The sequence below is a fragment of the Periplaneta americana genome, chromosome 2 (assembly GCF_040183065.1).
Source record: "Periplaneta americana isolate PAMFEO1 chromosome 2, P.americana_PAMFEO1_priV1, whole genome shotgun sequence".
NCBI classification, from domain to species: Eukaryota; Metazoa; Arthropoda; class Insecta; order Blattodea; family Blattidae; genus Periplaneta; species Periplaneta americana.
In genome coordinates this window covers 10,767,441-10,791,931 of record NC_091118.1, presented here as the reverse complement: position 1 = coordinate 10,791,931, position 24,491 = coordinate 10,767,441, and the positions used below count along the sequence as shown (strand labels likewise).

General features: G+C 36.9%; 1 protein-coding gene, 1 long non-coding RNA gene and 1 other non-coding gene across 3 annotated transcripts in view; 2 read left to right on the top strand and 1 right to left on the bottom strand.

The window, feature by feature from the left end:
- The first annotated feature begins 314 nt into the window (after positions 1-314).
- Positions 315-15,236, top strand: LOC138695236 (uncharacterized). The gene is made up of 4 exons (XR_011331090.1): positions 315-423; positions 1,683-2,122; positions 5,049-5,128; positions 15,029-15,236. It is a non-coding gene; the product is annotated as an uncharacterized lncRNA (long non-coding RNA).
- Positions 15,237-17,201: 1,965 nt separating this feature from the next.
- The window catches only part of LOC138713178 (zinc finger and SCAN domain-containing protein 2-like), a 41,416-nt gene continuing 34,126 nt past the window's right edge, over positions 17,202-24,491 (bottom strand). The window contains exon 7 of the mRNA XM_069845094.1: positions 17,202-21,552. The gene's annotated coding sequence lies outside the window, so the exon portion shown is untranslated. The remainder of the gene's footprint in view (positions 21,553-24,491) is intronic.
- TRNAY-GUA (transfer RNA tyrosine (anticodon GUA)) lies at positions 19,515-19,585 on the top strand. Its single transcript has one exon. It is a non-coding gene; the product is annotated as a tRNA-Tyr (tRNA).

Here is a 24,491-nt window from a genome sequence, read left to right as displayed (position 1 = left end):
AAATAGGCATTTATGCTAAAATATGATAAAATAATTATGCATTTATATGACCAATAAAAACTTTATCAGGTTGATAAAATCTATAAATGTGTTTAACTTAAGTTTGTAAAAAGAAAGCAGGATAAAAATGACGTCATGGAAATGGGAGCCCTAGTTATTATTAAATAATTTTTATAATCTTAAAATTATTTTAATTAGATTCAGTTTGCACTAAAATTCCCAGGGAACAAATTACTGGTAATAAATATTATTATTATTATTATTATTATTATTATTATTATTATTATTACACTGAACAACGAATCTAAATATTCTGAATCTGTACAGAGCTGCACAGCATTCCCTGAGAGGTCTGGAGGTGAACAACTGGTCAGCACTCGTCACCACGGCTAGAGGACCCCAGTCTACTGGAGTTGAAATGACGTAAGTTACTGAATAATTTAGCAAAGTAGCTACAGAAACTGATAATTTGTTATTATTATTATTATTATTATTATTATTATTATTATTATTATTATTATTACACTAGCCGTACCCGTGCGCTCCGCTGCACCCGTTAGAAATAAATATAAAGTAATTACATAATTAAAATAGAATATTTGATCCAGGGAACATTCGTGATTGATAGAAGGATAAATCGTTTAATATGTTACTTAATTTAAATTGCATCCAAATAATTAAAATGCGATCATTTTGGTCCAGAGACACTCATTTGGTGCAATGACAATTCCTTTAACATGTTTCTTAATTTTTATTACATGCAACCATAGCTTAATGAAGATTGACATCATTTAGATTTAATGTGTATGTTTTATTTTACTTGTTATAGGTTTCCATTGAATTATGGCAATAACTTAATTTTAACCCTTGTTTTCTACATATTCAGTAAATGGCGCTTGGCCCACTATGGTTCTGAACCCTTCAAATAACTTAAATTATATTATATTATTATATTATATTATATCAGAAGTTACTGTAATAACATTATAGCATTATGTCCATCTAGAGAAACTACACTTTCCAATGGTGAAATAATAATTAATTATACAAATCGGTTAATTTAGCTTCCGATATTACTTCATACAAACACAGAAACATTCTCTGTAGGCCATCTTTCATAGCTTTCGATTGTTGCTGTCCAAGGCCCCTTATAGACGAAGTCATTTGTTTTTTAATTCATTACACGGCCTTAGATGGCAGTTATTTTCATTTTAAAACTCATTTATCTCATTAAATATCAGTCCTATCAAAATTTTTCAAGGAATAAAACTTATCGCAAATTATTGTTAAAGAAACTTTTGTTATGTAACATTTTTCACAAAAATCAATAATAAGCGAGATATTTCGATTTATTTAATTCAGGCCCCCTTATAACCCCCCTTTTAAATAAAGTATTTTGAATACCATATAGCCTAAAATCTAAGTTACAACGAACTTAATTTATATTCCAATTTTCATCGAAATCCGTTCAGCCATTATCGCGTGAAAAGGTAACAAGCATACAGACAGACAGACAAACAAAATTTTCAAAAAAGCGATTTTCGGTTTCAGGGTGGTTAATTATATATGTTACGTCCAATTATTTTTGGAAAATCGAAAATTACCAGAAAAATATCGGTTACAGATTTATTATTAGTATAGATTCAACAACGAATCTAAATATTTTCTTTTTCAATCTGCAGGAAACAGATGATTTTGTACACAGCGGTGCACAGCATTCCCTGAGAGGTCGGGAGGTGAAGAACTGGCCAACACTCGTCACCACGGCTAGAGGACCCCCAGTCTACAGGCATACGTTTTAACAACTATATTCATTGCTGTCTGAACCTCCACAAGACAAGAAGAGCGACTCCAGCATCCACGGACTTGGTGCAGGTGCAGGCTTGCTGTACAAGGACACAAGTACAGCGCTGAGGACCAGTCCTTCGCATTTCCATGGCCTGGTGTGGAATGCTCTGCTAGGAAGCGACTTCTGACGTGACGGCACCTGTGTGTGCAGCACATCTGACCCTGGGCGCCGTGATGCAGCAGCCTGCAGTGTTGATGACCAGCACGTAGATGTGCTGTGCCTGGACCTCGTGGGGATACTGCTGGTACAGTCCACACTGTCTAGGGTGCACAGGTGAGAGACAGGTGTCTTCATACTTTTATATTATTTTGCTTATTACAGCCACCACGGTGATCTAGTGGCTAAAACACTGAACTTATGACCCTGTGGACCCGGATTCAATCCCTGGCGAATCTCTAAATTATAACTCGTGGTCCAGATAACACAGGGGTTTTCTCTGGGAGCTCCGGTTTCCCTGTGACATCCCAACAAATCTTCATCATAATCTCATCGCGGATGTAGCGTAGACCAGCCTCCTATAGCGCAACCTAGTCATCAACTCTGTAGAAACATTGGTATGCCCATCTGGCTTCTTATGGATGAATAACGAACAGTAAAGTATCCGCCATTAACAAAAAAAAAAATATTATACAAAATATAAAGGAAACTAGTTTTAATTGGATAATTTAACGACGCTTTATCAACTCGTATGGTTATCTAGCGTCTGAGTGATGAAGCGATATGAGACCAGGGTGCAGCGCTGAAAGTAACTAAGTATTTGGTCGTAATGAGTCCAAGAAAAATCCCGGAAAAACCTCAACTAGGATTTGAACCCGGGCCAGCTTGTTTCACGGTTAGACATCTTAACCGTTCTTCCACAGCAGTGGATAAAGGAAATTATTGTTTCTGCAAAAAATCGACTTTGAAATTTTCACGAAAAATAGGTTTTTCAACATTTCTGATAACAACCAAGAAATGGATTAGGAACACCTCAAAATCTGTGGTTCAGTGGCTGGTCATGATAATATCTTTGAAAAATATTGGAGTGCAAGAGGTCAAATGACTTTATTGTCAAACGCCTGGCATTAGAAAACAACAACATTTCTGATAACGAGAAAGTGGTTTGTGTTTGCTGTCTTGTCGCTGTACAGCGATTTCTACTGAATTACTGGACGGATTTTGTTCATATTCAATATTTAAGAGTTAGTTTATCAGGGAATGTTAAGCATAAAATATAATTTTCAGCGATAAATTAATGGGTCATTATGTGAAATGGAAAACACACTGTGATGGTTCACTTCAAAATTCAGGACATGATTTTGTGATTGTAGAGAGAGAGAGAGAGAGATTTAAAGAAAAATAAATTGTCTGACCTTAATTAAGGATGACCACGACGATCCAGATATTAATAGCAATAATTTAATATTAATTAAAATTAATAAGTATTGTTGTAAAAATAAATTGTAATTATCAAGCACTGTTAATATCAATTACAATATAAAATCTTAAAAGATAACCTTAAAATTGAATTTATAAATAAAAGATTTTAGTTAAAATCAGCATATAGCATATCCTTAAGACCTTCTGAATGATATACTCGTAAATGAAATTGTATAATCTGCATGGCGCTGCAGTAACAGGTCAAAACAAATCGAAAATGATGCTTGTGCTATTGATTACCCAACGGATTTATAAATAAACTTGACTTCTCGTTGACGTCACTTGAACTTATTTTCCCATAACCTTGTGGAAAATTACGAAAAACGTTTTTAGGTCTAAAATTTCTTACCAGCTAGGTAAGACACATTATGAAACCAAACAGGTTGGCTATATTTAGAATCAAATGGGAACATGAGACTCTTTGATTCCAAAGCTGGAACTAATATTTTGTCGAAATTTTGCTGTGGACAATTGTCAGTTTGATTCTAATAGTCACTTTTAACGCAAGATTTTTGTGGTTTAGAGGACGTTCTGAAGCCAAATCATGACATATATGTAGGATTTTATTTGAAGAATGCATGGACACAGCTCATTTTCATTATCAGGTGGACAAGAGACATTTTTAAAATGAACTCCTTGACAAAAAGAAATTTAATTAATTTCAGTGTATTAAAGAACTTGTGTGGAAAATTTAGCTGCATATTACGACAAATAGAGAATTTGTTTTTGTGGATAAGGAATGAAATCTGCATAATTTTAACAGTTTTTTTTAGTGTTTTCGCAAGAAACTCGAAACAATTACTAGTCATAGATGGATACTGAAGCTGTGTTTAGGCAGTTGCGTCCAACAGGCAGAAATTGAAATACAAAATATTATTGATATAGCAGTAGATTAATAACAATATTGGTACAGAGATAACGTCACAGAAAATATAATAAAACTAATAATCATGCTGCACAACTGTTACATACGCAAAGATTGATACTCTAATTATTATTATTATTATTATTATTATTATTATTATTATTATTATTATTATTATTATTATTATTATTAGAAAACTTGATACAGTTCTTGCATTATCGTGATTGTGTTCTCCGTTTATAATAATTACATTTACATCCAATAACAATCCTGTGTGGGAGGGGGGGCATTTACCTACAACATTTACATTACATTTTAAAGCAAGTTTTGTAGTTGTACTATGGAGAGGTTAGTTAAACACTGCAAAGTTTTGAAATGATAACATCTATGATGTTACTACACAGTTCATCACTGTAACAAGAACGAATGTCTAACGCTCGGATTATACCGTTCGAGGATTTATCGCTCGTGACAATTTTACCCATCATGCATGTGCGCTACCTATCGGATTATGCTATGAACTACTTGGCGCTCGAGCGAAAACGTCCGATGCAGACCTCTGGGCCAAACAGTCATGGCCGTTTGCTAATCTAAATGCAGCTACAGACGATTTTCGTTGTAAATCGGGAATTAACTGTGGATTATGATGCAGAGGATTCAATTTTTTCCCTTGAGATTGTGTTATCAAATTTTGTTTGTTGAAGTCTAAGTATGTAGATACCGAATCTAGTAAATCTAGTCTCGTTCGACTCTCTTCCTTTAGACCACACTGTATCAGACCTATTCTTGCTTGTGTTGTACCAGTATCTTCCTGTTCTCCTATTGCTACTCCCCTAGTATGTGTGCACCTTTCTAGTGTCAGAGTAATTCTGCATTGTTCTGGCTGTGGGGTAATGGAAATGTTTCTCTTTACAGCCAGGAGAAAAGGGGCGTGATGCTGTAGTCGGCTGGACTAGGTGCTGGAGTGCAGGGCTTCACAACTTACAGCAACACAGGCAAGTGTCTTTGTTTGAAGCTTGAATATAACACGATACAATGACTTCTTACTTACAACTGAAGTTTTGTCATTTTACTTACTTTATTGCGTGGAGAACAGATAATATTCTGGAAAAAAAAAGTCCATTTCGAGATTCAGCATCGCAGCAATGAATTTTTAGTATCCCTGATGCCATCTGTTGGTAAGCAAATGAATGAGTACGTATCTGCAGTCAAAACTACGGAATGGGTAATAGTAATGCACTTCAAAGAACACCACATGATTTTCTTTCTGATATTTTTTATTGTAGTATACAATAAAGTGGCAAAGAAGTCCGGTTCATACGAAGAAAAAAATGACGACCTAATAGAAATGATTGCGGTACTTTTTATGGAATAACACTGTCAGCCACCGGTGTAGCTCAGGCGGTAGCTCATTTGCATGTTGAAACGGAGTTTGCGCTTGGACATGGATTGGAATCCCGCTTAGGCTGGTTATCTGGTTGGGTTAATTTCCAAGGTTTTTCTCAACCGTAAGGTAAATAATGTATGTATTTATTTACACTGCAAGTGGGCAAGCACCCGGTGGCAGTGGTATATACAATATTAACAATACACAATAAAATGATAACCAATACACAATAAAATTTACAACACACAATACAATTTTACAATACATATACAATTTTACACACAATACAATAATAATACACAATACAATTTAACACAATAATAATAAAACATAAAATAAAATACCTAATTTTACAATACAACCTACATAATTATCTATAGGTCCTACATAAGTTTCAATAGTCTTTCACTTTACTCTCATCTCATTCCCTGTAGTGGCACTATGACGCATTTCACTGACACTTTAGCACACATTTCACTGACCAAGCACACATTTCACTGACCAAGCACACATTTCACTGACTAAGCACACATTTCAATGTTAGGTAATCTGTGGCGAATCCTCTGTTTCATCTCTCCAAATATCATCTCACTATCACCAACTTCATCGACGCTATATAGTTTAATAATTGATACATCGTCGTTAAATAACCTTCCATGGTTTTCCGTAACCGTAAGGCGAATGTTAGGTAATCTGTGGCGAATCCTCGGTTATCTATCACCAACTTCATCGACGCTATATAGCTTAGTGATTGATACATCGTCGTTAAATAACCTTCCAAGGTTTTTCGTAACCATAAGGCGAATGTTAGGTAATCTGTGGCGAATCCTCGGTTTCATCTCTCCAAATATCATCTTACTATCACCAACTTCATCGACGCTATATAGCTTAGTGATTGATACAGCGTCGTTAAATAACCAAGTAAAAAATAACACTGTTCTGCATTTTGAAACTTTGTTTCCGAATTTCGACTTCGAAGATATTTATCAGATTTTTCGTGCTGAATTCTCAACTGACTTCCAATTTGGCCAATCACGTCAGAATTTTTCACCAATCACGAAAAGCTAAAATGTAAGAAATATTTAATTATATATGGTACAAATAGGTATCATACATTATGAAAGAAGAACCCTTAAAAGTAGTAAAACAGCTAGTAATACAACATTTAACATTACTTCTCATTTGTGCAGCTCAATTTACTTGAAATGTCAGTTTTCTCGACTCTCTAGAAGGATTTCTTAAAACACTGTCTGTTTTAAACATCCAGTAACAATCGATTGTCATATCCACACTGCACTTTCCCTGGTATCTACTTCCCATTTGTTTGATGTCCTGATGAAATCTTTCACCATGTTCCTCACTAAAACCACGTAAGTTCTTAGGAAAATTGTCCAGCTTGGAGTGTAGAAAATGGGTTTTCACTCATATTGCAGCCTAAGATTCTCAAACTGTCGAATATAGTTCGACCATTTCTTCATATTCGTGGTTCTAATAATTGCACAATAATTAGTTACCTGCACGACCATTTTCAAACTGTTTCGTGAGCTTTTTTCTAATTCATAATACTTTATAAAAGTGGGCTAAAGCAAGGAGATACAATATCACCTTTACTTTTTAACTTTGCTCTAGAGTATGTCATTAAGAAAGTCCAGGATAACAGAGAGGGTTTGGAATTGAACGGGTTACATCAGCTGCTTGTCTATGCGGATGACGTGAATATGTTAGGAGAAAGTCCACAAACGATTAGGGAAAATACGGGAATTTTACTGGAAGCAAGTAAAGAGATAGATTTGGAAGTAAATCCCGAAAAGACAAAGTATATGATTATGACTCGTGACGAGAATATTGTACGAAATGGAAATATAAAAATTGGAAATTTATCTTTTGAAGAGGTGGAGAAGTTCAAATATCTTGGAGCAACAGTAACAAATATAAATGATACTCGGGAGGAAATTAAACGCAGAATAAATATGGGAAATGCCTGTTATTATTCGGTTGAGAAGCTTTTATCATCCAGTCTGCTGTCAAAAATCTGAAAGTTAGAATTTATAAAACAGTTATATTACCGGTTGTTCTGTATGGTTGTGAAACTTGGACTCTCACTCTGAGAGAGGAACATAGGTTAAGGGTGTTTGAGAATAAGGTGCTTAGGAAAATATTTGGGGCTAAGAGGGATGAATTTACAGGAGAATGGAGAAAGTTACATAACACAGAACTGCACGCATTGTATTCTTCACCTAACATAATTAGGAACATTAAATCCAGACGTTTGAGATGGGCAGGGCATGTAGCACTTATGGGCGAATCCAGAAATGCATATAGAGTGTTAGTTGGGAGACCGGAGGGGAAAATACCTTTAGGAAGGCCGAGACATAGATGGGAAGATAATATTAAAATGGATTTGAGGGAGGTGGGATATGATAGAGAGTGCATTAATCTTGCTCAGGATAGGGACCAATGGCGGGCTTATGTGAGGGCGGCAATGAACCTCCGGGTTCCTTAAAAGCCAGTAAGTAAGTAATAATGGTTTAAAACTCATGGTATAACATTGATATACGTATTTGGAGGTTACAAAATCACGAGGTGTGTTATTTTCATAGCTGAGTGATTGAAATATATCACAAAAATATTTTTGTCTAAAGGTCTCTCAAACTGAAGCGTCCATAGGTAAATATAAATACAGAGCTTTCTTTCTGTATTTTACAGTTGTCCTTACTGAAGGTAAACAGTTCTAAGACCTTAATGCTGAGGTATGAACCACGGGATCTTTAAATATTGGGGTTTCTGATAAATCCATTCGCTTCTTCGTTACGTTCCAATCACAACGCCTGAGAACACTGCACACCAGCAGTACAGGGACGACAGAGAAGTTGCCGAACGATCTAGGGCATAACATGGAATTTATTTACAAAATATTAAACACAAGTCGTTCAAAGCAAAGATTTGCAATAAGGTTTTGTAAACTAGTTAGAGCATTCGTACGCTAAGCGAAGGGTGCCGGAATCGATACCCGGCCCCGGAACAATTTTTCCCTTGAAATTATTCCAGCCTGCTTCACAGGGAGCTTCTACCTGAAAGCCAGATTTGCTAAATAAAGCCTTTGGAACAGCTGATCAGGAACGGCAAGCCACGGGGCGCGTCGTACTTTCCCGTTTTAACTGGCTAGTTAAAATGAAAGTAAAAAGAAAATTTAAATAGGAATTTAAACATTTGGGTGCGAAATTTACGCGAGTAAATACGGTACGTTTTTAAAATAATTATTGTGCCTAGACTAACCTAGACATCATGAATTTCTCAAAGTTGAAATATTGTCCGTAAATTAGAGTCCGTACGAAAAATATGAACTTAATGCACCTAAAACAAACTTAAAATTAAAGAAATCGGATTAAAATTGTAAAAAATTTCACAACTCAGTCCTAGTAACCATTCAGGAGTCACAGATGAAAACGCGTTGAACCAAAGTCTCTTCACTCAGTTCATGCGGAACCCACATATCGCGAAGATATACCTACGTAACCAAGTTTCTTTAAGTACCTAGCTACTATAATATCACTAGTGCTTGTGCAGCAAATGCTGGAAACTAAGTTCATTAGACGTTCAAATAAAATTTTTTCAGATTTATTTTCAATGAAGGATACCAGGCATTTTAAGAGTTATTTGCTTGCATAATAATGAAACATACTCCCTATGAATGACTTTTATACCAAATACTTTTTCTTGAACTTATGCACCTTCAGTTTTTGACTTTCAACGCGAAAATGCGAGTAACAATGTCAGGACGATAGTGGGTTTTTCATGTGGGAGTAAAGCAATGGCTATTTCAGGTCATTGTGGGTTGTAGGTGAAAGTTAAAAAAATTGTCAGGTTTGCCATGCTTTCGAACAATATACATAGCATCTTGGTATATCTGCTGCATGTAGCGCTTGAAATGTAGAAGGTAGAATCATTTTATCCTGCTAAGAGATCTTGCTGAAATGATCGGGAGACTACTTAATTTTGTAGGCTTCTTATTTTATCTGAAGTAATACCTTTTGGTCTTTCCTTAGGAACTGTAATTTTTGCGCTCTCTCGAGCCAATACTGAAGAGAATGACGCATATAAATATCTACACCACACCGCCATTAAGTATATGAATAAGACCCAACCCCACTTAATCAATCAATCAATCTTCTTAATGTATCCAGCTGTTTGCTGACAACATAAAGTGCACTTTAGTCCACTGTAGTCTATTCAGTTGTTTTTCACGAGAAATGACGGGTATTTTGATCAGTGTTCATTATAGATGCCTGTTGCTAGTAGCCAGAGTTGGGGTGTAGTCAATATATACTGCAGGGCTGTGTCTTCTGCAACTGCCACTGATGATTTTAATTTACTACTTTTGTGGTTTATGGATGGACAGTATAGAAGAATGTGTTCATCATGATTATTACACCACAGACAAGTAGGATTATCAGAAATGTGAAATTGGTGTAGGTACAATTGAGTGACAATGTGACCTGTTATTTTTCTCTCTAACAAGTTGTTATGAAAAATAATTGCTATGATTTTATACGGTCGATCAAATTTTAAATGCTTGCTTCTGAAAAGCAGCAAGAAATGACATCACTTTTTGATTGGATCCAAACAATTATTCTGACGTGATAGGCATTAAAGTAAACACAGTTTCGTAATCAAGATTATGATACTCGATTAAAAATTTAAACACTGTTTGCATTCATCAAAACCATGCTGAACGGCGTGATTATTCTCTTTATGGAATAGACAAAATTGAGAAGAATAGAAAAAAGAAGTAACCTGCTATGGGGTGATCAGGAGATAGAGGTCTGCACAGGCATGGACATAAGTGTGATCTGGCTCATGGGTCAGGTTCGGACTGAAATCTTAAAAGGGTTTCTCGGGCATGGATAGGAAAATTACAAGAACATTGTAAATTCTTACAGGCGTTTTGTCGCGCTAAGAAAGAAATGTCTGCAGTTGTTCAAGAGAGCAAAATCTGACTTTTTCTACATAGTAACTTACATGGATCAGCAATGTCCAGTGGGTACTCGTTTTCACATCGCACAAATTGATTTAGTTATTTGTTGATATACTTGCTTCCATGCATAAGTTCACTGTTACCCCAACTGCACTAGAACGCGAATAAGTTGGGTAATCATGATCAGGCTCTAAATTTAATCTTCACCAAACTCTTTGCCATACTTTGAACTTTTGAGCAAATAATATACAGGGTAGAAATGAAATAACCTGCAGATTTTCAGAGCGAGTACCTCGTGTTGTATGTAACAAAAAAGTGTAATACCATATTGGTGGGAAGTCCACAGTTTTTTCAGAAATAATTTTTATTGGGTAACTATTGCGAATAGGATCGCGAGTTTTGTCCATATCGATAGAAAATCTAATAAAGAATCCTTTATCCCTCTGGCGTATTTTTTTCTGGGTTATTTAACGACGCTGCATCAACGACGAGCTTATTTAGCGAGATGAGGCCGAGGATTCGCCATAGATTACCTGACATTTGTCTTGCGGTTGGGGAAAACCTCGGAAAAAACCAACTAGGTAATCAGCCCAAGCGGGAATCGAACCCGCGCCCGAGTGAAACTCCGAATCGGTAGGCAAGCACCTTAACTGACTGAGGTACACGGGTGGCTTGGATTATTTCAATAGCGTGGACGGTTTTATGTAAATTTAATTTAATAACCACTAATTTGTAGCCACTGGCCAATGCGACCAACTTGCAACATTGTAGCCAGAAAGGGAGATGGGAGGTAGTTCACTAAGGCAGACAGACCTGAGTTCATTGATGACTTACATCTGTATTACTAGAAGAAAGAGCAGTGTGTTAGCGGCGATGTTGTCACACTGCTGAAACTTCCAACTTAATTTTTATTTAACTGTGCATTTAATCACAAAACGTAATATAAATTTTCTATTCATATAAGTGTATCCCATCGTCCCTCACAATCTGCAGGACTATTTGACTTCCACCCTGTATTTAAAAACGTGTCTCTGGTCAGGTTTGGATTCAGATGTGAATGGGTCGATCTGAGCTAGGCTTCAATATTTTGGCCAATGAAGATCTCTATCAGCAGAACTGTATGGATGGGACAAGAATGCAGAATGATAATATTGATAATCATGCAGTGCACCTTTTTGCACTTTTGGAACTCAATGTTTAGTATATTAATTCACCAAAGAAAGAAAAATTCAGAAATAGCATGAAAAAATTGTACAGAAATTGCTTGCATGCAATACTATTGGAATCAGGGACATAATTCTCGGAATGGACTTTTTTTCACAGCAACACAATTATATTCTTTCCGTTTATATGATATAGTAAAGCAGCAGAAATGCTGGGAAAGACACAGGATAAGACAAAGAGAGAAAGTTCAGGACAAGACAGAAAAAGAGAGAAAGACCAGTACAGGACAGAAAGAGAGGAAACTTGGGACAAGACAGAAAAAGTGAGAAAGACCAGTACAGGACAGAAAGAGAGGAAACTTGGGACAAGACAGAAAAACTGAGAAAGACCAGTACAGGACAGAAAGAGAGGAAACTTGGGACAAGAGAGAAAAAGTGAGAAAGACCAGTACAGGACAGAAAGAGAGAAAACTTGGGACAAGACAGAAAAAGAGAGAAAGACCAGTACAGGACAGAAAGAGAGGAAACTTGGGACAAGACAGAAAAAGAGAGAAAGACCAGTACAGGACAGAAAGAGAGGAAACTTGGGACAAGACAGAAAAAGTGAGAAAGACCAGTACAGGACAGAAAGAGAGGAAACTTGGGACAAGAGAGAAAAAGTGAGAAAGACCAGTACAGGACAGAAAGAGAGAAAACTTGGGACAAGACAGAAAAAGAGAGAAAGACCAGTACAGGACAGAAAGAGAGGAAACTTGGGACAAGAGAGAAAAAGTGAGAAAGACCAGTACAGGACAGAAAGAGAGAAAACTTGGGACAAGACAGAAAAAGAGAGAAAGACCAGTACAGGACAGAAAGAGAGAAAACTTGGGACAAGACAGAAAAAGTGAGAAAGACCAGTACAGGACAGAAAGAGAGGAAACTTGGGACAAGACAGAAAAAGTGAGAAAGACCAGTACAGGACAGAAAGAGAGGAAACTTGGGACAAGAGAGAAAAAGTGAGAAAGACCAGTACAGGACAGAAAGAGAGAAAACTTGGGACAAGACAGAAAAAGTGAGAAAGACCAGTACAGGACAGAAAGAGAGAAAACTTGGGACAAGACAGAAAAAGAGAGAAAGACCAGTACAGGACAGAAAGAGAGGAAACTTGGGACAAGAGAGAAAAAGTGAGAAAGACCAGTACAGGACAGAAAGAGAGAAAACTTGGGACAAGACAGAAAAAGAGAGAAAGACCAGTACAGGACAGAAAGAGAGGAAACTTGGGACAAGACAGAAAAAGAGAGAAAGACCAGTACAGGACAGAAAGAGAGGAAACTTGGGACAAGAGAGAAAAAGAGAGAAAGACCAGTACAGGACAGAAAGAGAGGAAACTTGGGACAAGACAGAAAAAGAGAGAAAGACCAGTACAGGACAGAAAGAAAACTTGGGACATGACAGAAAAAGTGAGAAAGACCAGTACAGGACAAAGAGAGGAAACTTGGGACAAGACAGAAAAAGTGAGAAAGACCAGTACAGGACACAAAGAGAGGAAACTTGGGACATGACCGAAAAAGTGAGAAAGACCAGTGAAAGACAGAGAGAAAACTTGGGACAAGACAGAAAAAGAGAGAAAGACCAGTACAGGACAGAAAGAGAGGACACTTGGGACGAGACAGAAAAAGTGAGAGAGACCAGTACAGGACAAACAGGAAACTTGGGACTAGACAGAAAAAGTGAGAAAGACCAGTACAGGACAGAAAGAGAGGAAACTTGGGACAAGACAGAAAAAGTGAGAAAGACCAGTACAGGACAGAAAGAGAGGAAACTTGGGACAAGACAGAAAAAGTGAGAGAAACCAGTACAGGACAAAGAGAGGAAACTTGGGACAAGAGAGAAAAAGTGAGAAAGACCAGTACAGGACAAAGAGAGGAAACTTGGGACAAGAGAGAAAAAGTGAGAAAGATCAGTACAGGACAGAAAGAGAGGAAACTTGAGACATGACAGAAAAAGTGAGAAAGACCAGTACAGGACAGAAAGAGAGGAAACTTGGGACAAGACAGAAAAAGTGAGAAAGACCAGTACAGGACAGAAAGAGAGAAAACTTGGGACAAGACAGAAAAAGAGAGAAAGACCAGTACAGGACAGAAAGAGAGGAAACTTGGGACAAGACAGAAAAAGTGAGAAAGATCAGTACAGGACAGAAAGAGAGAAAACTTGAGACATGACAGAAAAAGTGATAAAGACCAGTACAGACCAGAAAGAGAGGAAACTTGGGACAAGAGAGAAAAAGTGAGAAAGACCAGTACAGGACAGAAAGAGAGGAAACTTGGGACAAGAGAGAAAAAGTGAGAAAGACCAGTACAGGACAGAAAGAGAGAAAACTTGGGACAAGACAGAAAAAGAGAGAAAGACCAGTACAGGACAGAAAGAGAGGAAACTTGGGACAAGACAGAAAAAGTGAGAAAGATCAGTACAGGACAGAAAGAGAGAAAACTTGAGACATGACAGAAAAAGTGATAAAGACCAGTACAGGCCAGAAAGAGAGGAAACTTGGGACAAGAGAGAAAAAGTGAGAAAGACCAGTACAGGACAGAAAGAGAGGAAACTTGGGATAAGACAGAAAAAGTGAGAAAGACCAGTACAGGAGAAAGAGAGGAAACTTGGGACAAGAGAGAAAAGTGAGAAAGACCAGTACAGGACAGAAAGAGAGGAAACTTGGGACAAGAGAGAGAAAGACCCGTACAGGACAAAGAGAGAAAACTTGGGACATGACAGAAAAAGTGAGAGAGACCAATACAGGACAGAAATAGAGAAAACTTGGGACAAGAGAGAAAAGTGAGAAATACCAGTACAGGACAGAAAGAGTGGAAACTTGAGACATGACAGAAAAAGAGAGAAAACTTGGGACATGACAGAAAGTGAGAGAGACCAATAGAGGACAGAAAGAGAGGAAACTTGGGACATGACAGAAAAAGTGAGAGACCAGTACAGGACAGAAAGAGAGAAAACTTGGGACATGATTCAAAAAGAGAGAAAGAAAGAGCAGAACATGACATGGAAATTCCTGTGCAAACTACTAATGAGATGAATTGTGGAATGTAATATATCCATTATTTAATTTTCGTGGTAACAATGAATCTTGTCCTGTAATCATAATTTCAAACTGCAATTACACCAAAAAGTATTGATACTTTTCCAGTGCATTTCGTCAATTATGTTTTCTTGGGCTCAAACTGATAAGGTTTTAATACTTTCTGCAGTTTTTCTCTTCAGTGAAATGCTCTGTGTAGTTTGCAGTCCTAGTTAATAACTTTAGAATGCATGTGCTGAAAATAGTTTAATTTCAGGGAGCAGAAGTGAAATTTTCATTCTGATATTTTCTCTTTCTTTTCAGATCTTCATCCACTACTGGTTGGCTACAGCATAGTCCAGTGTCTACCTACTAGACTACAAATCGATCAGTGCAGTTTCTAGTGTAACTTGTGTGAAGTTGACAATATATGAACTTTGAATGTGAAAGCTAGAATAAGTTGGAATTAACTATAGAGAAAATTGTTCATTTGTATGGTGAATATGCCTTATGGATAATAAAGTGAGGTTATTGGTCACATTGTCTTTATTTGTGAAATGTATATACCATAAGGAGGGGCCCTACAAAAATTTTTAATTTTCCCGCCAAAAAAGATAGAATATATACGCTTTATAGGCCTTTTATAGTAGCTGCTGGCAGAGGATGTGGAGATCAAATGAAGCCATTTATTTTCTAAGTGCTGCTTATATAGGCTACAGTGGAGAACTCTGGTGGACAAACTGTACACTACAGATCTTCCTGAATTTATTCTAAGTCCGTGTTCAAGGAGGGCAAATATTTGTGAACTTATGCTACACTGCAGAGCTCTGGTGTGCTGAGTACATTGCTCAGTACACCAGAGCTCTGCAGTGTAGCATAAGTTCACAAATATTTGCCCTCCTTGAAGACAGGACTTAGAATAAATTCAGGAAGATCTGTAGTGTACAGTTTGTCCACCAGAGTTCTCCACTGTAGCCTATATAAGCAGCACTTAGAAAATAAATGGCTTCATTTGCCCTCCACATCCACTGCCAGCAGCAAGTATAAAAGGCCTATAAAGCGTATATATTCTATCTTTTTTGGCGGGAAAATTTTTTCAAACGAAAAGGGGTCCCTTTAGGAAAGGTGGAAGTTCCAGGAGAAAAACACAGCACACATGTTCTCTTTCAAAGATTTTACTTTTCTATCACAATTCATGTTACAAAGACAAACTACAATTTCATTAGTTGCCTGCTGAAATGCTAAACATTCTCACAAACTATATTGCAGTCATTACAGAATTTCATACACTGTTATATCACTAACATAAATATGCATAATCTGAGCAACAAACCCTGAAAGTGAGCAGACTTCTACTTGAGAAGGTTTCAAAAAGTCACCTCAAATACTATAATGAACAATATATGGGTACTTGATATCCCTCATCAGCCACATTGTCATACTGTTTTTTTCAAGATGTTGCAGTGCTTGTCATGGTTCACATCATGATCTGTATGGTAAAGCTTATAGCAGTGCTTGTTGTGGTGTTCATGTCAGTCTATTTTGTGATACTTGTGGTTCACATCATGATCTGTATGGTAATACTTGTAGCAGTACTTTTGTTCCATATCATAGTCTGCATCATTATGCTTGTTGTGGTCTGTATTGCAGTGTTCATGAGGTTCATGTCTGTATATTGTGATACTTGTCGTGGTCCATGTCATGGTAATGCTTACAGCAGTGCTTGTTGTGGTCCATATTGTGGTGTTCATGTCTTAAGCTATATTGTGATACTTATCATGGTGCTTGTCATGGTCTATTGTGGTGCTTGTCATGGTTCAAATCATGGTCTATTGTGATACTTATTGTGGTGCTTGTCATAGTTCATGTTGTGATCCTTATTGCAGTGCTTGTCATGGTTCAAGTCATGGTCTATTGTGGTACTTGTCATAATTCATGTTGTGGTCCATATCGTGATCCTTATTGTGGTTCATGTCATGGTCTATTGTGGTGCTTATTGTGGTGGTTGTCATAATTCATGTTGTGGTCCTTATTGTGGGGCTTGTCATGGTTCATGTCATGGTCTATTGTGGTGCTTATTGTGGTGGTTGTCATAATTCATGTTGTGGTCCATATCGTGATCCTTATTGTGGTACTTGTCATGGTCTATTGTGGTGCTTATTGTGGTGGTTGTCATAATTCATGTTGTGGTCCATATCGTGATCCTTATTCTGGCGCAAGTCATGGTCTATTGTGGTACTTATTGTGGTGGTTGTCATAATTCATGTTGTGGTCCATATCGTGATCCTTATTCTGGCGCTAGTCATGGTCTATTGTGGTGCTTATTGTGGTGGTTGTCATAATTCATGTTGTGGTCCATATCGTGATCCTTATTGTGGTACTTGTCATGGTCTATTGTGGTGCTTGTCATGGTTCATGTCATGATCAATTGTGATGCTTATTGTGGTGATTGTCATAATTCATGTTGTGGTCCATATCGTGATCCTTATTGTGGTACTTGTCATGGTCTATTGTGGTGCTTGTCATGGTTCATGTCATGATCAATTGTGATGCTTATTGTGGTGGTTGTCATAATTCATGTTGTGGTCCATATCGTGATCCTTATTGTGGTACTTGTCATGGTCTATTGTGGTGCTTGTCATGGTTCATGTCATGATCAATTGTGATGCTTATTGTGGTGATTGTCATAATTCATGTTGTGGTCCAAATCGTGATCCTTATTGTGGTGCTTGTCATGGTTCATGTCATGGTCAATTGTGATGCTTATTGTGGTGATTGTCATAATTCATGTTGTGGTCCAAATCGTGATCCTTATTGTGGTGCTAGTCATGGTTCATGTCATGGTCAATTGTGATGCTTATTGTGGTGGTTGTCATAATTCATGTTGTGGTCCGTATCGTGGTGCTAGTCATGGTTCATGTCATGGTCAATTGTGATGCTTATTGTGGTGGTTGTCATAATTCATGTTGGGGTCCATATCGTGATCCTTATTGTGGGGCTTGTCATGGTTCATGTCATGGTCTATTGTGATGCTTATTGTGGCAGTTGTCATAATTCATGTTGTGGTCCATATCGTGATCCTTATTGTGGGGCTTGTCATGGTTCATGTCATGATCAATTGTGATGCTTATTCTGGCGCTAGTCATGGTTCAAGTCATAGTCTATTGTGGTGCTTCTCATGGTTCATGTCATGGTCCTTGTTGTCTTTGTCATGATCCTACATTTGTCATTTCAAAATAATATTTTTGTTCCCTTTGTAGCAAGTGACTTATGTTACACAGTAGCTATCATACTTTCATAAAGATAAAAAAAACATGTAAAGAGAACCTATTCCAGAAATTGACAACTGATAACATTTTGCACTGGTGTGTATTTTGAGGTAGAGTTGCAACAAGACTGGGAATTGGATGAAATACACATGCATATCCAGACGTCAAAGACTTACAAACTCATGGCCAATTTCAGCAATCTCTGTTAGAATGAAATATCTTGTTTAACACTGCACTTCTGTGTTATGGATAACAGCTTGTTAAATTTTCAAGATAGTGGCAATACAACTTATTTCCCTGACAAATATAAATGAACTGACCCCGAAATAAATTATGTTACTTTATCATAATCAAGGGTACTGATACATTCGGGCTGTCAAAAAAAAAAAATCCGTTAGAAAGGATGCAGGAAGAAAATAAAATAAAATTACAGTAAAACTTCAATTAACTGAAATACGTTAAGTAATGTAACAATTTCTATACAGAAATTTAAAAGTTATACTGCATACTGTATTTATGAAATACAAAATTTACATACTATGTGCAGTACACTCATTCAGTTTTAATTTGAACATTTTATGGGCAATATATTAGGGCAAAGTAGAAGCAGGTCAGAGAAGAGTAACAACACATCCTATTGTTTATTCAAGATGGCAAAACCCACCCCTAGTACTAAACAGGCGTTATATTGCTACCCGAGAACGATGCAAACAAAAACTCAAAAGAAAATATCGGATTTTCTTAAGAAATAGTGAAGACTCAAAGTTTAAATTTGATAAAACTGTACCTCCCATATGCATTGTATTAACCTTTTGTTGTTGTTGTTGTGTTTTCTAATGCCAGGCGTTTGACAAAGTCATTTGACCTCTGCCCTACAATATTTTTCAAAGATATTATCATGGTCAGCCACTGAAGCACAGATTTTCAGGTATTCCGAATCCATTTCTTGGTTTGAGTTGCACAATGGGCAGTTAGGGGACTGATATATTCCAATTCTATGCAGGTGTTTGGCCTAACAATCATGGCTTGTTGCCAATCTAAATGCAGCTACAGACGATTTTCGTGGCAAATCGGGAATTAACTGTGGATTTTGATGCAGAGAGTTCCATTTTTTCCCTTGGGATTGTGTTATCAAATTTTGTTTGTTGAAGTCTAAGTATGTAGATTTAATAAATCTCTTCACAGAGTAATACGTAGATTTAATAACAGGTCTGTAAGTAGCAGTGCTGCCCTTCTTTGCTAAAGCATCCGCATTCTCGCATTAACTTTTTTTTAATACACGTGATGCTTTTTAAGTCAAAACTTATTAGGTCATTATAATAATATATATGATATGCGTAAATCACTTCGTGATTTAAGACAGCGCTTATTTCGTCGGATCCCGGCCAACTAGTCACTCATTACGAGTGCACCTCAGCACATGTGTGGACTTCGGTCCTAGGTTCATAGATATCTATGACGTAGTGCAGAGGGCAGCCACTAGAGGGAACCCAGGAGTTGGAACTTAAAACTGAGACGATTCTTCCAACGCCGGGGTGGAATCCGGTGTGGCTTAGTGGTAAAGCGTCAGCACGTAGAGCTGAAAACCCGGGTTCAAATCCCGGCGCCGGAGAGAATTTTTCTCCGTTCCATTACTCTTTCATCGTTATTAGGTCAGTTTCTAATCTTTTAACTTTGAAAAAGGTCTACATTTATTATCCAAAATGAGGTTAGCCCCCTTTATTTTGGTTAAGAGAAGTTTCATTGTATAATAGAAACTTGTTACATACCAGGTTTTTAGCATATAGAGAACGCAGATTAAACTTTTCAAAACATTAATTCGAGTTTTATAACATTTTAACAAAAAATTGGAGAAGGGAACTTTCAACATAATGCTGTCTCTAAAGCAATGTATCATATTTGAATTAATCATGTAATACTTTTTATAAATAGAATTAAAAAAATAATGCTTCAGTGCAAATTATTTTTTTAGTATGTTATTTTACGATGCTATATCAACATCTCAGGTTATTTAGTGTCTGAATGCAATGAAGGTGATAATGCTGGTGAAATGAGTCCTGGGTCCAGCACTGATAGTTACCCAGCATTTGCTCATAATTGGTTGAGGGAAAGCCCTGGAAAAAATCTCAACCAGGTAACTTGCTCCAACTGGGATTCGAACCCGGGCCACCTGGTTTTGCAGCCAGACATGCTAACCGTTACTCCACAGGTGTGGACAGTGCAAATTATAAAGTTTAAACCTTTCATATGAGACTTTTTGTGCAGCCTGAAAAAGCTTGCAGTGTAATACCGCATTTTTCTCAATGACAAAGGTAACAATTTGCTGTAGATCAAATAAAATATCCGAAGCAATTTTGTAGTTTATGAATGACAGGTGACAACGAAATTCAGAGTTGGAAGGAGTTATGTTCATGTACAAAGATTCTATGCTTGAAGTTTATTCCATTTACAGATATTTAGAGCAAATTCAAGCTGAATAATATACAGAATTCCTGGTACCATTGCTGCTAAAGAGTGGGATATATTTCTTTTTCAGTAGGATACAGAACATTCAAAATATTTTTATAATATCCCATGTCTGTAAAAAGGTATCCCCGTAACATGCCATGAAGGCACTTGGGGGGCATGGAGGTAGAGCCCCATGCTTTCCATGACCTCGGCACTAGAATGAGGTGGTGTGGTCGGCACCACGCTCTGACTGCCTTTTACCCCCGGGAAAGACCCGGTACTGTCACCAAAAGGGGTAATTTTCAGTAAGTAATGCAAATCAATTAATGTGTGGTACTTCAGTTCTGTAACAATGGGACATTCTTTAAGAATTTGTGCAACAGAATGTAATTTTAAGCTTAACGGATTTGTAACCAAATTCCCTAGGAGATATGCAAAATAAACAAAATACTAATAACAAGAGAAGCATAGGCAATGTTTGGAATAGTAATACCGTACTGTCAAAACCTCCTAGAATCTTACAACCCACCACAATCAACACGATTTAATCCGTTAGTTAATAAAATACTAACAAAGAAGAAACGAAATATTTTTAATGGGCTGTGAAATCACTAACAGATGTTGAAAATGGCCATGATTTCAGACTTTACAGAAATTTATATAATGTGAATATTTATCTAATTTGTCCGTTCTATTTCATCTATCACATATCCACATCAATCTGTATGTATGATATATTAGTCGACTACTGTTAATTCACGGTAATTAATGTGTGAATTCCAGCGAAATATCGAAAATCGCCAATTATCCATAAAATTTTTTATTACAATTTAAAGCACACAGTAAAAGTTACTCTGACAAGTTTACTTACTAAAATACACTTCAAAAGTAAGTGCAAAATGTGACACAGTGCAAAACATCTTACAGTGTAATATTATACAGTACTGCAGTGGAATAGAATCTTAAAACAGAAAAAAAAAATTTGTTTTATAAAATTCCAATTCATTAGTTTCAAATGCATTCGAACCTGAAGTCCACAACATCCATGTCGAAATCTTTCACTTCTTCACACCAGTGCTGCTTGTTGGTCTCAGAAGAACTGCTATCTTCCTCTGCCCGTGAAGAAATTATCTGAAAGAGAATTAAAAATAATATCAGCTCAATGTTAGATGGAAAACATGTTGTGTATTTTAGAATTTCCGTTCCTATTTCCTGATTTGAAATACAAAATACAGTAAAAAAAACCCTCGTAACTGGCACCCAATTAACCAGCAGCAACAAAAGAATGGCACTTCTGGCTGGGCACGTTACCACAGCTTGGGCCGTCAGTGTTGCCACATCAGCAAGTTCGCAAGTTCGCAAATCTTTCATATTAAGTGAATATTCAAATCTAAAATTTGTGTATTATTTGTGTTGTGTTTTAATAAAGAAAACGCACAAAGTTTTAATGTTATTTAATTATATATATTATTTTAATGTACCGAAGTACATGTGATATTTCCATTCAGAAATTCTGTGTCATCATACGATGAAAGAGCAATGGAATGGAGAAAAATTCTCTCTGGCGCCGGGATTTGAATCCGGGTTTTCAGCTCTACGTGCTGATGCTTTATCCACTAAGCCACACCGGATTCTACCCCGGCGTCGGAAGAATCATCTCAGTTTTAAGTTCCAACTCTTAGGTTCCCTCTAGTGGCCGCCCTCTGCACTACGTCATAGATATCTATGAACCTAGGACCGAAGTCCACACATGTGCTGAGGTGCACTCTTAATGAGTGACTAGATGGCTGGGATCCGATGGAATAAGCGCCGTCTTAAATCACGAAGTGATTTACGCATATCATATATATTATTTTAATGTACCGAAGTACATGTGATATTTCCATTCAGATATTCTGCGTCATCATACGATGAAAGAGTAATGGAACGGAGAGAGCTCAAAACCCGGCGCCGGAGAGAATTTTTCTCCGTTCCATTACTCTTTCATCGTATTATTCAATTATGATTAAATGGTTGAGATCACATGGCTGCAGTTTCAACAGATGGCATCATAACTTACGAACAAGTATTTTTTTTCTCTAATATTCACTCAATTATACGGAAAAATCTCGTATCTGGAACTATCCTCGTCTCTCTGGTGCCAGCTAAGAGGGATTCTACTGCATTGTGATTCTGCAGAAAGTCTATTTCGAGATATTCACAAGGTACACATTTTCAGCAGTGATTTGACTGTGTACAACATTTCTCCTAAACTGGCTAGGTTTTCTTCATATTCAATTTCAAATCAACCTTTTTTTTTTGTCAGGGGTTTCCACTTTAGCAGCTGCTTCTAATTCTCTTTCATCTCAACAGAGGGGAGCTCACTTGGCAAGTTGCAACAGATGGCCAGCCTGCCGCAGGAGGTGAGAACATGGCATACGAAATTATGTTATAGGGGAGAGTCAGGTAGTATCGGACATTGTGTAATATTGGACAGTGAGTTTCTTTCATCTACCACACGATGATAGTACCTGATTGACATCGTTACGTTTCTGTGATGTCGCAAAGAGAAACGTAACCATGTTATTCAGGTACTAACATATGGTGGTAGATGAAACGCACTGTCTGATACTACCCGACTCTCCCCTAAAACATTGTACATACACCTAGAAGAAAGCAGGTTGTGGTTTTTGTAATTGGTACTAACCCAGTCAGAACTGTGAGTCAACTTGTCAAAGAAAATAATACACATCAAATGTAACTAAGGGGTGTGATTTTTTTCGTATCAACGATATACGTGATATGTGTCAAAAACTTAACTTTATGCCTGGAAAATGCATATCCCTTAATGAAAGTCCAAAATGAAGAAAAACATACTCGAGAATTTTCGCGAAATTGCTTCATAATTACGATATTTTCGACTAAAAATAGGTTTTATGAAGAATTCACACGAAAAATGACTTTCTTCCAACTGAAACATGAAAATTTTCTTTGTTATAAAATATGTGAACATTTTCTATAGATATGATTGAAAAGCATACATGCGTGTGATATCTGTCAATGATGTAGGCACAGTTTCAGGGACTACTTCCAGGGAGCAGCACAAGCAGACAACCGATATTTCTCTTTCCCCAACAACAGCCTTCAGTCATATGAAATTGAATTACGAATTTAACTAACGATGCAAACAATTTTCTGTTAGTTTCAAAAGAATTAGTTCATTACTAATGTTTAAAAATGCCTTTTTTTTTTTCTTTCTTTAGGGTGCAAAATTGCTCGTTTCTTTATGAAATATTCACAGAAATTAAACCATTTTAATCACCAAAACTAAAACAAAATAATCACCATAAAATCATAGCTCTAAAACAATTGGTCGTAAAGAAATTAATTAATGTGTTTGGAATTGAACAGGTTACATCAGCTACTTGTCTATGCGGATGACGTGAATATGTTAGGAGAAAATCCACAAACAATTAGGGAAGACACGGGAATTTTACTGGAAGCAAGTAAAGAGATTCGTTTGGAAGTAAATCCCAAAGAGACTAAGTATATGATTATGTCTCGTAACGAGAATATTGTACGAAACAGAAATATAAAAATTGGAGATTTATCCTCTGAAGAGGTGGAAAAATTCAAATACCTGGGAGCAACAGTAACAAATATAAATGATACTCTGGAGGAAATTAAACACAAAATAAATATGGAAAATGCCTGTATTATTCGGTTGAGAAGCTTTTATCATCCAGTATGCTGTCAAAAAATCTGAAAGTTAGAATTTATAAAACAGCTATATTACCGGTTGTTCTGTATGGTTGTGAAACTTGGACTCTCACTTTGAGAGAGGAACATAGGTTAAGGGTGTTTGAGAATAAGGTGTTTAGGAAAATATTTGGGGCTAAGAGGGATGAAGTTACAGGAGAATGGAGAAAGTTACACAACACACAACTGCACGCATTGTATTCTTCACCTGACATAATTAGGAACATTAAATCCAGACGTTTGAGATGGGCAAGGCATGTAGCACGTATGGGTGAATCCAGAAATGCATATAGAGTGTTAGTTGGGAGGCCGGAGGGAAAAAGACCTTTGGG